The sequence below is a fragment of the Ursus arctos genome, unplaced genomic scaffold, assembly GCF_023065955.2.
Source record: "Ursus arctos isolate Adak ecotype North America unplaced genomic scaffold, UrsArc2.0 scaffold_5, whole genome shotgun sequence".
Lineage (NCBI taxonomy): Eukaryota > Metazoa > Chordata > Mammalia > Carnivora > Ursidae > Ursus > Ursus arctos.
This window is the reverse complement of record NW_026623067.1, coordinates 25064966-25078080: the sequence shown is the minus strand read 5'-3', so window position 1 is coordinate 25078080 and position 13115 is coordinate 25064966. Positions and strand designations below refer to the sequence as shown.

Here is a 13115-nt window from a genome sequence, read left to right as displayed (position 1 = left end):
GGACGGGAGTCCAGTGATGCAGTTTCCCTGCATAGACTGTATCCGAAACGAAGTGAACCCCGGTGTTCCGCAGCTACTGCAGCTGTAGGAAGGGTCCCCAAAGCATCATCAATGGAGTGCAACTCAAGTGCAGTGAAAAACTGTGGATATTTTGTTGGAAGTATTTGTAGCTCTATTTGAAGCAGGTGTAATACAAGTGCCCAAACACATACAAAGTGAAGAGATCATCACATGCTGTATTCTTGAAGTGATGACCTTTTTAAAATAACTATATCACTAGGGACGCCTGGGTGGCGCAGTCATTAAGCATCTGCCTTCAGCTCAGGGCCTGATCCCAGAGTCCTGGGATCAAGCCCCGCATTGGGCTCCCTGCTCTACTGGGAGCCTGCTTCTTCCTCTCCCACTCCCCCTGCTTGTGTTCCCTCTCTCACTGTCTCTCTCTCTCTGTCAAATAAATAAATAAAATCTTTAAAAAAGTTAAAAAATAAAAAAAGTAAACCTTATCATTAAAAATTTCAAAAATAGACAATAATAGAAATAATAGTACAATAAATTCCAATGTTCCCAGAACCCAGATCCAATAATTATTCTAGGGTTTGTCACATTTACTTTGTCCATCTTTTTTTTTTTTTTTCTTGTGCTGAAGCTGGTGACATACTCATGACTCCAAAAGGGAAGTCAGTGTTTGTCATTATTTAGAATTAGTTTTCTGTTTTTCTGAAGGCTTCTTCTAAGAAAGTGTGTCAGTGTTTTGATTTGTTCAACTACCTTGAATTTCTGGCAACAAGTGTTGAACACCCGCTGTGTATAAGGCTCCATGTACTTGAACTTCTGCCTTCAGCTCTTACTAGTGTCAAAGCAGCTCTGGAAATGTCACACATCTTTCTAGATTTCTTTATCTCACTGCATACACGGCTTCCCTGCGGCAGAGATACGGAAAGTAATCTAGCCAAGTTGTGTAGATAATAATATGCCAGTATATTGGTACTTAATTTCTGTTTAAGAGCGTTTGCCTTCCACCACTCTCTTCCAAAGCAATATTGTGTTGTTTTAATATTGTTAAATTAGAACAATAAAAGATATTGCTAATTATTTTTTATTTTGTTTGCATATCATTATAACTGTGCCCCGTGCCTATAAAAAAGGAGCTAACAAATAGTTGGAAACCGCAAATGTAACCACAGTTTGGAATAAAATAATCCCTAGCCCTTTTAACTGCTTAGGACCCTGTCCAAGATACACGTCGCTGTCTCTGGTAGTTTGCTACATTTTGAAAGTCATGGCTGTTGGTAGAGCTGGAGTTAAGAATCTGTCAGCATCTTCAGTCTGACCTCTTGATTCGTGGGTTTACGGCTCAGCTGTTTAAATTTGCCCTGAGCCAGAACTTAATACAAAGTTTTAACCTGAGGAACATACGCGTGTCTTTGCATGTGTGCGAAAGTCATATGTTTATTTTTCCTCTTTACAGTAAGTTCATCAAAAATATATGTGCATGACCACTTAGCCATTTCAGGGCGGTGTCAAATAACTGAAGAATTTGTTCTAAAGCTGATTGACTTTTACCTGCATAAATAATAGAATTTAAGAAAGCCTTTCCTTTAGAAAGGAGACTGCAATTCCTAAGGCCAGGAAATTGGAGACTTTTAAAAATAAAAAATAAAATGAAAAAAAGAGAGAGAAAATGAAGCATTGGCTTCTTAGAACTTGAAAATGAGCTCTTACTCATCTAGTCTTTCCCTGTGTCTCTTTAGCGTAGGAACATTTTGAAATTTGGTATAATGACATTAAATAACCACAATTGAGACAAACATTCTATAAGGGACTGTTATGGGTTGCCTCTAATGTGGTAATAGATGTCATTTTAGAAATGCAACTGTACTGTCTAGATGAAAGACGGTGACTCCTAACACATTGGTTACAGACAATTGAATATTACGGCCGTCTTCCTCCTGACTTGATGCTATCATTTTATGGAATGTAACCAGTGTTGGATTGGCATGGAATTCTTATGGGATCAAAGAAAGCTACCATTCAGAAAACTCTCATGTTCACTATGAAACAGGCAATAAATCTACAAGACTAAAGGTGCACTTGCCTTCAGTACCCTTACGGAAGAACCCTTATAAACTCATATCTGAAATCTAGTGAGTGACCCCGAGTTCAAGAATGCACTCAACTTCTCTAAGTCCCAGTGTCCTTTTCTGTGCAGTGGGGATTCTGATACCTCACAGAGTGATTATAAAAGGCACAAGTGTAGAAACACACGAGATGCACCCACTTCATTGTTTATTTCCTGCCTCCTAGAAATAGAACTCATTTGCCCCGAATTAAGTTCTCCCTTTGCACCCTGCACTGTTCTGGGCACTATAGAAGTAATATAAATTTTATACCGCAATCTCCTGAATGTAATTACATTAAACCTATATGTTAATGTAAGATGAGTCAATTTATTTCCATCATTTAGCAACATCACTTGTCTAGTCCTGAGCTAAGATTTGGCTCCTCATCTATCCAGGTTTTTTTTATTATTATTATTTCTTAGAACAGTTTTGTCACTTTCTACATAGACATTGTACATATTTCTTAGAAGAGCAATTCCTGGAAGATCTGTAGGTTTTATGATCAGTGAAATTTCTTTTTTGTCACTCTATGTTCTAACTACATATGTTTGGGATTATCTAGATATTTGTATATTCCTCTTGTATTCACGTGCTTTGCTGAGTCTTACAAACTATGAAGATTTTTTCAGCAAATTATTTTGACACTTCTAGGTAATAATCCTCTTCTGTAGTACTTACACCATTTATTTTAGTTTCATGTCTTATTGCGTAGGTCAGAACTACCACAGTATAACAAGGAATAATGATAATGGCCCCCCGTGTTGTTATACTCCAGCTTAAAGAGATGCCTCAAGTGCTTAATCTTTAAGTATTGTGTTGGCTATTGGTTAGAAATAGATTCTCACATTCAAGACAAATTCTGCTATTCTGTTACCCAAATTTGTGCCCCAACATCACCATTATATAAAACAAGGTATTCTTGAACCTCAGAATGCAGGCCCCTAAGTGAATTCTCCCCCTTAAGAAAAGTGGCCTTCCTACCTCCCCAAAGAGGCCTTCCCATAAGAATTTTAAATCTTTTTTAGAGGAAACTCTAATGTCTGCTTCCATGGAGAGGATGAGATAGCCTTCCACAGTCCCACATTCTCAAGTGCTGGAATCTTTTGTGCTGAATCACTCCAGACATGGCACCCTGTCCAAGCAGGACTCTACCGAACCCTTCTAGGAGCCTCCTCACCTGTGTCTCCTCCAGGTGAGCAAAAAGCTCATGTTCTTCACTGGAGTGCTGGGTCCTACACGCAGGTCTCCCAAAAATGGTCAGTCATTTTTAGGGCAAGTCCAATTTAAATATGTATCTTAAAACAGCCCCTAAATTTGAAGATACACACACTTTGCAACACTAAAAATAACATTTCAAGGTTCATCTCTACTTTCAGGGTGATGGGCATGTCAAAATTTTTGTTCAAGAACAGTACAAGAATCTATATACCTGTATCTATACCATGCCTTACAGTTTCCTCTACCCCTCTCCCATTTACATATCCTTCTCCTCCTAACAGATATCACCTTCTAACATACCACATCATTCCCATATTTATTCTAGCACCGTCTCTCTCCCCCATCAAGATGCGATCTCCACCAGGACAGGAATCTTGTCTGTCTTATTCACTAATAGATCCCAAGATCTGGAACAATGCTCATCATAAAACAGTCATTCAATATTTTAAATCAGTGAGTGGAAAAAAAAAAACAAAACATGCTGATACTTTTGCTAAAACAAAGAACAGCTTTTATGAAAGGGAATGGATGTTGTCATTTTTAGAAGCAGAAAATAAATAACACTTTTCAAATTATTTCTCTCCAACTTGAAAAGGTAAAATTTTATCTCTTCAGGCACCATTTAAAAAAATACTATAGATATTTGATGAGGAATACACATTAAGGAAAGTAGTGTTTAATTAAAAAAAAAAAGGAATCTAAATAAAAGGACAGAAGTATCAGCACTAACCATCACATATGGTGATGAGAAGACCTGGAGGCAGAAACTATTCTCATTGGCCCTGAATGATGGCTGAGATGTAATAAGCACTTCACAAATGTTTACTGAATACATGAGTGAGCAAACAAATGAACAAATCAGTAGCATTCTAATGATGTAAAAAAGTCATGTGTGAGAATGTTCACGGGAATCCTGGAAAGCCAATGCCTTCCCAGGAAGAAGTAAACCTTTCAAAAGTGGTTTAGGATCAGAGGTCAGAAGACTGGGGATAATGAAATCTTTCTAGGAAATTCAGATTACCCTAGAGACCTACTAATCACACTCTAAGCCTGCATCCTAATGATGTCTAATGGAAGAAAGAAGCAAAACCGAACCTAGAGTTTCATACCCATTAAACATACCAGCCATTCCGACAGTGCTAACTTTTCCTTCCTCACCTCAACAATCTTGAATTTGAGTGTGACGTGTGTTAAGATTCAAGGAACAAAACAAGTATTAACTATGTATTGAGACATACCCATTTATATGCAAGAGCCTCTATTCTTCCAGGGAAAGAATCCCATCTCTTCTGCTCAGCGGCCATCACTGCCCCCCTCCCTTATATTAGGGTGCCAAATGAAGGCTACTTTGTGATTGTGATTTAGAATTCCTGGCGTTTACTACCCAGCTAATTGTAGCTTCCAATTAGTCTTTCCTGATAAGGAGATGCAGCGTTTCCTCACTGATGTGATCTTGTGCTCTACACAAATTGGTATGCGGAAACAGATTACAGCTTTGTGCTGCTGCAGCGTTTTATTAAACTGAATCTGAAATTCAGAAGGGAGTTTTCAGCCCTCGTTTTCCTAGTATTGCTTCCACCTTAATTTTGCAATTACTACAAATCAGAGCTTGTCGGGAAGGAGTATGAGTCTTCAGTGGGGTGCCCTCTGGTTAATTTTCCTGGGACTGCCCTAATGGCTGTGGTATTTCACAGGAATGCACATTTCATCAGATGTAGTCTTTGTGTCCCACACACGGATATATGGATGCCACAACAATTTTATAGCTCTTTCAAAACACAATTCCAAGGGCATTTAAGGGGGGAATCTTTGGTGCGCCTGGCTGGCTCAGTCAGTAGAGCATGTCATTCTCAATTTCAGGGTTGTGAGTTCAAGCCCCACGTTGGGCATGGAGCCTACTTAAAAAGGGGGGGTGGAGGGGGGATCTTTGTTAAGGGAAGAGGAGCTTCATGAGAGGTTTCCTCTGGTTGTGGGACACAAGAACTGTGGTTCTTGGAGTATGGTCCCCAGAAGAGAAGCTTCAGGATCACTTGAGAACTTGTTAATGCAAATTGTCAGGCCACACACCAGGGGTCTTAAATCAGAAACTCGAAAAATGGACCTGGCAATCAGTGCCTTATAAGCCCTGTAGGTGATTCTGATACAATGGCAAGTTTAAAAACCAAATGTTCAGGGGCACCTGGGTGGCTCTGTTGGTTGAGCTTCCAACTCGGTTTAGGCTCAGGTCATGATGTCAGGGTCCTGAGATAGAGTCCCACATCAGGCTCCATGCCCAGCTTGGAGTCTGCTGGAGATTCTCTCTCTTTCTTTCCCTCTGCCCTTCCCCCGCCTCTAAAATAAACAAAAAAATCCTAAAAAAATAAATAAATAAAAACCAAATGTTCAAAAAGATTATTGAGGAGATGTTGTCAAAGACCAATGGTTCTCACACTTCAGTGCATGAGAATTTGCACACTTTGAGAAACACTACAGAAAATTTAATCTTTTACTTCTGAGCAATCTGTTGTAGTGTTACTTCATAATTTACTTTCTATGTAAAACAAACAAAGCCTAACAGGATTTTGGACTCAGTAGGGTTCCATGGTCTCAGAAATTTTTAAATTACAGAACTAAATGGAAAACACCAAGAGTTTTAAGAGGTAAGAGGGAGACTTGCTTCTGTTGCTCTAGCTTTGAAAGAAATCTTAGGTAAATTAGATAATCTGAAAATGCACCAGAAGTTTGTATAGCACAGGACATAGATACTTGGTTTTCTGCAAGGCAGTTTGGACTGGAGAGTTACATCTATCCCCTATGAAGAATAACCATAGCACTAAGGAACTAAGAATAAAGAATTGGAGATTTAAAAGATGACCCTCACTGCCATCCTGTCACTAATATTTATGTCAAACACTTTTTTAACCTCTCAGAAATCTGTTTCTCCTCCGTAAAATTAGTTTGACAAGTATGCATTGAATCATCTGTGCAAAACACCAAACTTTATGTTGCTGAAGAGACAGATGAATTAGACATTTTCCCGATGAAAGACATGCATGCAAATAGTTAAAGTAGATGGTAGAAACTGACAGTGTCACTGAGGAACGCACCATAAATACTATGAAGTGATGGTTCCTGTCACTACATCTTAATGATTCTTCCATTATCTGGGCCCTGGGCTTGTTCATTAGACTCATCTTCTCCTTCTTCCTCAATTTCTACTAGCGCCTCAGAGTTTTATTGATCTTCCCTTTGACATTTCTCTCAGCATGGTCTCCTCTCCTCCACAGCCTCGGGTCCTTCTTAGAACTTGTCACTTCCGACCACAATTTCTGCAGTAGCCCCTCTCGATGCCTGCCATCTTCTTCCCGTCTAAGACATCCCACAGCCCATTACCAGATTCGTCTTCCCAACATGCTTGTATTCTCCTGTCTCAACTCTTCCTTTCTTTATCAGTTCCTGCTGAAACTGCCCTAGGGCACTCAGGAATCCTCGGGAATCACCTCTCTCTCCCACGCACCACCATCTGCCTTTCCTCCCCAGCACTGTACGCATCAAAGCTGTAAGCCTTTACCAGTGCTTCCCTAGCCTCTTGCAAGATCCTGCCCTGCCTTCCGCATGTGGTCCATCCTTCTAGACCACCCCCACCCAAGGGCTTTCTCGGTTCTCCAATCACAGAGTTTTCTCCTCTTAATTTCTGCCACCTGTGTCAACAAGTTCATCACAGAGTCCTTGTTTCTCACTGTTTTTTGAGCCTACAGTCCTCTCTCTTTGGAGGGGAGGGATTAGGTCTTTTACTTTTGAATTTCTTCCTTCCTGCTGTGCCCATTGCCCTTCTGTTAGTCACGCACACACTCTGTTCCTCACACACAGATTCGGTGCAGGGAGCACGGCAGAAACTCAGGAAATGTTTGGTGGATGAGTTAGGGAAAGCAATAGACATCTGTTGCTTTCTTTTTGCCAGGCTGGCATGCATTCAGCCTCCTGATTTCCAAGCTCTCTTTCCTTATGGTTCTGGTGTTGCTAAGAAATGTCGCCCAGGCCTGGCTAACTGGAATCCCAGATTTCACTGGCCAGCCGTGCTCACTCATGGATGATGAAGTGGCTCAAGTCAGGCCAAGTGGACTCAACAGACCGGTGAGACTCAACTTGGAGCCTTTGTCATAACTGCAGGATTAAAGAAACTCTACCTGCTATTCTTGAAGGTAATTGGATATTTATCTGGAAACACTGGTAGACATCTTTGTAGAGAAAGCCAGCCTCTGAAAAATATCAACCCTGAGGAAAGAAGAATGGAGAGATGGGAAAAGACTGTTTCCTAATGCCACTGATCACCTGAATTCAACCGTGCCGAAAGCCAGGGCCTTCTACTTGTCATAAGCCAGTAAAAATCTTGATTCCCTGAAGCTAGTTTGATTTGGTTTCTACCGTTTAGTGTCAAGAGAGACTGACAAATTTGAATAAAAATAAGAAAAGCTGGCACACTGTGCTAAGTACTTAGAGTAAAAAAATGAATTTAATCTTTTAATAAAAGACCCTTTCTAAATAATTGTGGTGAGTCAATAATGGTGGGTGATTTTTTTTTTCTGGTTGAAATAAGATGTTGATGGCAAACTTTGTATACCAGACCATATTACCAATCTCTAGTGATAGATTTTCTAATCCTAAAATGTGGGGGGAAGTGCTGGAGAAAATGTCATATACGGCATCTGTAGCTACTGGGCTGTAAGTGTTTTAGAGCACTCGTGTCTGCCAGTCACATCTTTACTCCATGTAATAAAGACCCTTTAATTCATGAAAGAGTTGTGTGAGTATTCCTTATGGAATATGTGAGTATTTCCATAGCTCAGTTTTTTCTGAATATAATTAATTTAGTAAGTCTGTGACAGTTAATATATATTTTCTTTTAAATAGCACTGGAAATATTTGACAAAAAATAGAATGACCAAAGTTGTTATACTATTTCTTCTTCAAAATATAGTGGAGCTAAAATAGGTTTTGGATATAAATATGATTTAGGATCTCGTGCTCTAAAAGCCGGAGGCAAGCATCTTTATATGAAATTGACACCTAGAACTAGGATATAGACACAGATACAAACCTACAAGATTTATAAGGAGGGTTTTGGCTCACTGGAAACCTTGGATTCCTGCTACAGTTATTGCTATAATTACTTTTGGACTTGGGTTCTATGTGTAATCTCTTTAAATGTGATTACTTTATGCATGAGGACATGTGGTGTAAATGAGAACAAAGAAGGGCTGTGGCTGGTATTTTAAGGTCATAAAGTATTTTTGCAGAAAAGAAAAAAGTATTGGTAAAATGCCTTTAACTCATGCTCAGGAACTACGAGAGTTTTGTTTTTTAGCTCTTTTCAGCGGCGGCTTGCTAACTGAAAAAAATCCATGTTTGTCTTATTCAAACTGTTTGGTTTGCCTACTGTTATCTTTTCGCCTACTGCAAACTTTTGTTTGCCTACTGTCATCTACACCATTAGCTTTGAAACTTAGGGTCAGTTCACTTGTCCTTATTCAAGAAAAAAACGTATCTCCTCTGTTAGGACACAGTTTCTGATTCTTGAGGAAGTCTATACCTGGAAAGCCCCAAAACAGCAAGATGAGAGAAGCCCTCTTCCGTCATCAATAGATACCCATAGCCCGACTTGCAGAAAGAACAAGAAAAGGGCAACCAAAGAAAGGGAAGCAAGGGTGAGGAGAGAGATGAGGAACGGAGAGCATTTCACTGTGATACAATAGGGAGAGAACCCCAGCTCGCACACATTCCTTCCCTGAGCTGATGAAGGGCTTCATACCCTCGCCCAGCTGTATTTCTCCCCTTCTTCCCGGCGTCCAGTAGAAGCATCACTTGTGTTCAGAAAAAGACCTCTGTAAGACCAGGCTGTTATGCAGCTTAATGTTAACAAACCTGAGACCAAACATAACTTTAAATTCCTTCACCTTTAGAAAAGGAAAAGAACCTTTTGATTATGATATAAAGTCGTACTGCGGGAATCTGAAAAACATTTGATTCCCAAATGCTTTCAGACGCACCAGGTTTCTTCAGTGTGGGCGGCAGGCCGGGAAGAAACAATGGACTCTTCTGCGTCAGGATCAGGCGCTGGCTGTGAATGTAGTATTAGAGCAAGCCGAAAAGAAATAATCCGGGACCTGTTTGCAGTGAGGATCAGTCACCAAAAACTCTCAAAGACTCAAAACACAAAGTGACATTAGCTCGCATGCCGTTCAGGACATGGCAAATCACTCCGCGGTGTGGAAGCAGCAGAATTTGGATCCGCTAGCTGAGCAGGTGGAGGTCCAAAAGGATGGCTGTCTTTTGTCGCAGCCAGAGGTCAGAATAGCAGCTTCGGGAAGCAGACACCTGGGAGCCAGAGCCAGAGAGCCTGTATCTGCCGCACAGAAGGTCCATCTCTGAAAGGTGAATGCACAGAACCAGGCAGGTGTTTGAAACTTGAGAATGCGCAATGAAGAATATCTTGTTCAGGCGCTTTTCCTGATATTGGTCATCAGAATAGAAATAAAGAGGTTGTGCTGGAACTTGACTCAAGAAAAAAAAAATGTTGTCATCTCTGAGTCCAGCTAGAACTTACAAATATTTATTTGTATTATATCATGTCTCAAGTCATCACTGTGCTGGACCAGAATAAACAATAGAACGCTGGTCATAACTAACCCATGCAATACGCACAGCGTTTATAGCAGCGGCAAATACGCAAAGTCTGGCTAAGGCAATGACTAAGATTTTCATTTATTTTTCAGATTAAAAAATAAGTCTGAATTAAAAATGTCAAGGGATCTGATGGCATTAAAAGGACTTGCCAAACAGGCTCATTTAAATTTTACTGAGTATGTTTTGCATTGTGCTACAAAACCATGAGGACAAAAGGAAATCAAAGAGTTTGATTTTTCTGGGCATACAAGATACACACACTGGGTAACAGTTACGGAGTCATCCAAAGCCACACCTCCAGTGGTGTCACAAACCTGAAATTGGTGCTAAGTGACAGCAGTCACTGTTGGAGAGTTCCTGTCCCTTTGCCATCGCTGTTCCATACTGGGTCCCTGCTCGCATGAATATGTGACCTTTGATAAGCCTTGAAGCTTCCCTGATTCTCAAGGTTTCCATCTAAACAATGGGTGTTGGACTTGAGTCTCCCCTCCTCTAAGATCTCTGTGGTTCTTGGATGATTTTCAAGAACCCGTATGGACACTTTCTTCTTTTCCAAACTTTCTTCTTTTCCAAATAGGAAACCAACTAAAGTTGAAATATTGAAGACCAAAGAGGAAACCAGGGGTGGTAAAAATAAAGGAGCAAAATGAACCTTCCTTTAACACAGTATCCCTTATGCCTGATCCACCAGTGTCCCTAGTCTTACAAGTGAGAATTAAATGTTTAGAATCTGGTCAGTCCACTTCTGGCCTTTTAACCTTAGAATTTCTATAAGTCATTAAGGGATTAATACTTAAACTGGAAGGTGGAATGAAGAAATATAATTCCTGATTAAACAAAACGAAAATATAGAAATTGTTTCAAATAAAAAAAGATATAAAAAATTGACAACACTTTGCTTATTTAATATGGTGTTTGCTACACTCCTTTGATTTGAGATGGTATGAATGATTATTGTCAATGGCAACTGGTGTATATCTCAAACAATACTCTGTCATTCAGGAATAAAACTAGAGCTCTCTTATTCAGCAGTTGTAATCCTGTTAGGCTAGTTTTGGGGGTTTCATTTAGGACTGATTCCATCACATTTAATATTGATCTAATTCCTTCAAATTATCATATTGACTCCACTGGAGTAATATCTCTCTTTCCTACATTGATGACTTCTTTTTTTTTTCCACTTTAATAGATATGATAAAGGTGGGGTGTCTCTTTCCTTTCTCCCACTCGCACTTACAAGAGTAGTAATAATATTACATGTATAAGGCTCTGGGAGGAGATCGTCATATTTTTTTATATTGCACTGTCTCTCTTCAGTTGTCATGGTGCTAGGCAAGAGCCAGTGGTAGAATGGTAGGCCTAACCAGCCCATGAAATGTGCACAAAGAATTCTTACCGTAGTACATACAAGAGAAAACTAGGGTGCAGAAAATTGAGGAGACTTAACAAAGTGACTCAGTCAATTTTGTTTTCTAGGCTGTTGCTCTAAATATAGGAACATGTGAACATTGGAATAACACAGCGCATCATCAGAATCTAATATCATACTGTAACTTTCTACAGACCAGCAATTTGGCAAATAATTTACAGAACAGGCACATGACTGTAACTCTAAGGTCTAGAATTCTCTTTTTTCAAACCAATCATTCACTTCTTAGTATACCGTCTCTTTTATTATTGGAGCATTTTCAGCTGCAGTACTTCCATTGATGAGGCTAGTCGCTAAGTGCATTTGTATCTCAGAAGTTCACACTGGCATTTTGATGTGATGCTGAAGAATTACAATGAGCTTATAACTAAAGTAATTGAGCACAACTTTCACTTTAAGAGTCTCACAGGAAGGAAGGGAGGAAGAATTTGTAGCCACGTAAAAAGAAATTGAAATATCTTAGCTTCTTCACTTTAACCATAGCTAACAGTTTTCTCAAAGTTATTAGATTATGTTCGAACATTTTTCAAAGTTGGCTGATAGTGTCTTCTTACTCATCTTTGTGGCTTTATATAATACCCATAAGCATCTCTGGAGTAATTTTAAGTAGCACATGTGGAGCGTGTGTCTTTGAGAATTTATAGCTGCTATTTATTGGAGTCACTGGGTTGCCTCCATGAGATTTCCAACAACTATAAGCTCACAAATGATCTACAAGAATCTCAGCTGCTAGAATTCTGAAAGTTACAGTGAAACTAAACTATTCAAAATCAGTAGGGTTTGATGTATATTTGGCTATAGAGAAGTAATGGTTAATTTTTTGTCAACTTGACAGGCCATGGGATGCCCAGACATCTGTTTAAACATTATTTGTAGGTGTTTCCATATGAGATTAGTGTTTGATTTGGTAAACTTAGTAAAGCAGATGCCTCTCTCCAGTGAGGGTGGTGCGTCATCCACACCACTGAATGACTGAAGAAAACAAAAAGGTAGAGGAAGGTTGACTTCATTCTCAGCCTGACTGTTTGACCTGGACTTTGGGCTTCTCCTGCCCTCTGTGTTTCTGGTTCTCAGGCTTTCGGATCGGACCCGGAATATACACCATCGGCTCTCTAGTTCTCAGCCCTTTGAACTTCACCACCAGCTTCCCTGCATCACTAGTTTGAAGATAGCAGATCATGGGACATCTCAACCTCCAAAGTCATGTGAGTCAATTCCTTTTTATATATATATATACTATTAGTTCAGTTTCTCTGGGGAACCCTGGTTAATACAAGAGGAAAGAAGAATCTAGAATATGCAAAGGTATGTTGTAGAGCTCCCTGATTTGCCTAGGAGGTGAAACACTTAGGTTTTCTATGGTGGAAGAGTATTTTGCTTCCAGTAGCCAGAGGCCTCCCCTCCTCCCTGTACAAACTAGGTGCATGTAGTTTGTACATTCAGTAAGCTCACTGTTGAAAATCTGGGCATCATGCTTAGCCACTAATGATAACAAGAAAAAAAGAGTGGCTGATCTTTAGAAACCTACTGTCAGAGTTCTAAGATGACTCATTCTTTTCCTTAATTGAAGGTGGTAGAGGAAGTGTTCATTCATTCCGTCATTTGAGAAGGATTAATTAGCTACCTAATATCTTAGAGGCTCTGTGCTTTGTGATGTGTATAGACTAGTGCACGAGGCAGATTTG

The 13115-nt window shown here is 39.7% G+C and overlaps 1 long non-coding RNA gene across 4 annotated transcripts in view; it reads left to right on the top strand.

Annotated features, from left to right (window-relative positions):
* The window catches only part of LOC130542723 (uncharacterized), a 407418-nt gene that overhangs the window by 140461 nt on the left and 253842 nt on the right, over positions 1–13115 (top strand). For all 4 annotated transcript variants that reach the window (XR_008957459.1, XR_008957458.1, XR_008957460.1 and 1 more), the window contains exon 2: positions 12505–12635. This is a non-coding gene — a long non-coding RNA (uncharacterized LOC130542723). The remainder of the gene's footprint in view (positions 1–12504; positions 12636–13115) is intronic.